This window comes from Neomonachus schauinslandi, chromosome 9, assembly GCF_002201575.2.
Source record: "Neomonachus schauinslandi chromosome 9, ASM220157v2, whole genome shotgun sequence".
NCBI classification, from domain to species: Eukaryota; Metazoa; Chordata; class Mammalia; order Carnivora; family Phocidae; genus Neomonachus; species Neomonachus schauinslandi.
The window spans coordinates 98,601,244-98,604,341 of record NC_058411.1 but is presented as its reverse complement, the minus strand read 5'-3'; the positions used below and the strand labels follow the sequence as shown (position 1 = coordinate 98,604,341).

At 45.3% G+C, this 3,098-nt stretch overlaps 1 protein-coding gene across 1 annotated transcript in view; it reads left to right on the top strand.

The window, feature by feature from the left end:
• Window positions 1–555: 555 nt before the first annotated feature.
• BNIP2 (BCL2 interacting protein 2) overlaps window positions 556–3,098 on the top strand; it is a 26,079-nt gene continuing 23,536 nt past the window's right edge. Inside the window, exon 1 of the mRNA XM_044917791.1 lies at window positions 556–781. The gene's annotated coding sequence lies outside the window, so the exon portion shown is untranslated. The remainder of the gene's footprint in view (window positions 782–3,098) is intronic.

Sequence of the window (3,098 nt, the reverse complement as noted above, 5' to 3'; positions counted from 1 at the left end):
GGGCCCTTCTGTTACCAGTCAATGGCCACGCAGGAACAGAAATTGAGAGTAGGCGTTTGGAAAACTTTATGGTAATTTTACAGGTATTTTATGGCTGTTGACTCTAATGATAAAACGTGTCTAATATTTTATCTTATCTTACCAGAGCATGGTCCACAACTAACTGTTAATTCAAAAAACTAATCTGATCCTCCCTACATATAGTCTGGGCAGCACCGTTGTGTTCACCCTCGAGAATTTTACCAAACTCTAAGGCTTCTTCTGAGGGTTAGTTTCCCAAAATGAGGCCTCGGGTATTTTTCCTCCCCTATTTTCACCCATCTTGTGCTATGAAATTGTTGTAATGATCACTAAAGCCAACATAAAAAATGTAAAAATATCTCTTTGAGACTCAAGGGCCGAGTACCTGTGTAAGAAGAGGAAGTGTCACTATTCTGGTTTGAGTGCAGAGCTACCGCCAGGCGCATGCGCGCACGTGAGTCCGCGACAGCCGAGGGGGCGGGGCAGGGAGTAGGCGGCTCCGAGAAGACGTCATGCCTCCGTCTCTACCGGCGGTCGCGCCTGAAGAAGGTCGGGATATAGTCGCTTCCGCCGGGGTCGCTCTCTGCATCCGGGTCAGCTGCTGCCGCTGCAGCTATAGCTTGGGGACTGGGCCCCGGTCTCCACTGCGGTCCGAGGGGAGCGGGCTCCTCTCGGCCCTACCTCCTGCGCCCTGGCCGTCAGCCCCACGTCGCCGGCCTGGAGGGGCGAAGAAGACGAGGGAGCCAGGGCTTCCTCCGGGGTGAGTGCGGCCGGGGAAGGCTGGGCTACGGCGGATCTGGGCTGAGAGCAGGCCTGGGACGGACGTCGGAGGGGTGCGTGCCCCCCGGACAGCCCGAGAGAGGAAGCCCAGAGGGTTATTCGATGTAGGGGGCGCCACGGAACCTGCCCGGGAGGCGCTTCCCGGATCCCCGCCCAGCTTAGGCCCCCGCCCTTGGCTCGGCTCCTGTTTGCCCCCGGCCACCCCTTTTCCGTTCGTGCTGTCGTGCTCGGGATGGAACTTGCCCCCCACTCGGCCCCGCTGCACACACCCTGGTCCCGGGCCACTTTGGTCGCGTATTTAAGATCGGTGTCAGTCCTGGTGCTGAACAAAGAAACTCGGACGTCTGGTGTGCCCTGTACCCTCGGGGAATAGACACGGAAGCGCATATGTAATGAGGGCTTTAGTAGACCTTCCTCCTGTAAAAGCCGAGTTCCTGCGTGGATTCAGACATTACCTTTTACTTAATGGTTTGGGTTTCTTCTGTATATCTGATGCAGCTGTCGTTCTGCTAGATCAACTCCTGTTAAATTTATTCGCGTCTATTACGTTGCTTTCGAACTTCCCCTGTCTGCCTGTTGGCGGGAGCCCTTTGAGAGCACAGCTTTTGTCCTGTTCATCCTGGTAGTCATAGTGCCTTCCTTATAGTTAGTTGAATGAAGTGTGTGATTGCATTTTAGAGTTGCCTTTTTTCATCCTCACCTTTTTTGATTAGAGATCTCTATTTCTCTTAATGCCTAGTTTAACTTTTTCAATGAAACCTTTTTTTTTAAGATTTTTAATTATTTATTTTGACAGAGAGAGACACAGCGAGAGAGGGAACACAAGCAGGGGGAGTGGGAGAGGGAGAAGCAGGCTTCCCATTGAGCAGGGAGCCGGACGTGGGGCTCTATCCCAGGGCCCCGGGATCATGACCTGAGCCGAAGGCAGACGCTTTACGACTAAGCCACCCAGGCGCCCCGAAACATATTTTTTTTCTAAAATTTTATAAGAATTTCTGCAACTTGTAAATGTCTAACGTTTATAACTGAAGTTACCCAACTTAGTTACCTTGTATACTATTTTCTTGATGAATTCGCACATCTTTTATGGAGTTCTTGTCATTTTACATTTCTTCTAAACTATTCTTGTTGTTCATAATCTCCTCTGTTGCAGCCTAACATTGTTGGGCTTATACAGGAAGTATGACAGATCCTCTTCTGGAAACATGGATCTTGAACTAGATCATCATAAGTTAGTGCTGTTGTAGTCTTTAAGTATTAGAGGACCTTTGAAGATAAATGTAACCAAATCTGGCATTACAGGCTTACTCTGTATAAAGTTGCCATGAACTGGAGACAGTGTGCTGTATTAGAAACAGTCTACATTTAACCTGGGAACCAAGATGTAGTGTCATTTGCCTCATATGTAAGATAAAATGGGGATAATAACACCAATGTTTTATACCTCACAGAAGTTGTTGATTGGAACATATGGGGATGATGAATGTACAAGTGGTTAGTAAATGTGAAAAGGAAAGTGGTTCTCTTCATTGCCTCTGGAGCAATGTGGGTAGGAGCAGCGATGGAGGACAGCATCTAAAAAGGGAAGTATATATAACCAGTTCCGAAAAATTAACCTTGGCTGACAGTGGATCGAAAGTTGTCTGCTAAGCTTTGATGGTATAAAGCAGAATACCAGTATAATATGATGATAATAATATTCCACAATTATAATTTTATATTACAGCAAATATGTATAACTACAATAAAGTGTCAGAGATCAATATTAGACTTTAATCTTTGTAAAGGGCTTAGAGCGTCTCCAGTATGTTCTGCATACTGATCATAAAAGTACTGTTTGTGGCATAATTATCCTTTGCTTTATTTTCACAATTTTAAGAAGTCAGCAGCATTGTAATTTTTCTTGAATTTTGTGTTAATGTTTCAGATAGAGGATCTCATTTTGTTCTTTTTTTAAATTGAGGTACAATTGGCATATAACATTGGTTTCAGGTGTACATACAATAATGATTCGATATTTTTATATATTGGGAAATGATCACCACAATGAGTGTATTTAACATTCATTGCCACACATTGTTAAAATATTTTTGTGATGAAAACTTTTAAGAATAATTTCCTTAGCACCTTTCAGATATGTAATACGGTATTAACTATAATCACCCTGCTGTACATTACATCCTTAGGATTTATTTTATAACTGGAGGTTTGTACCTTTTGACCCCCTTTGCCCATTCCTCCAACCTCCCTCCCCTCTGGCAACCACCAGTCTGTTCTCTGCATCTTTGACCTTGGGG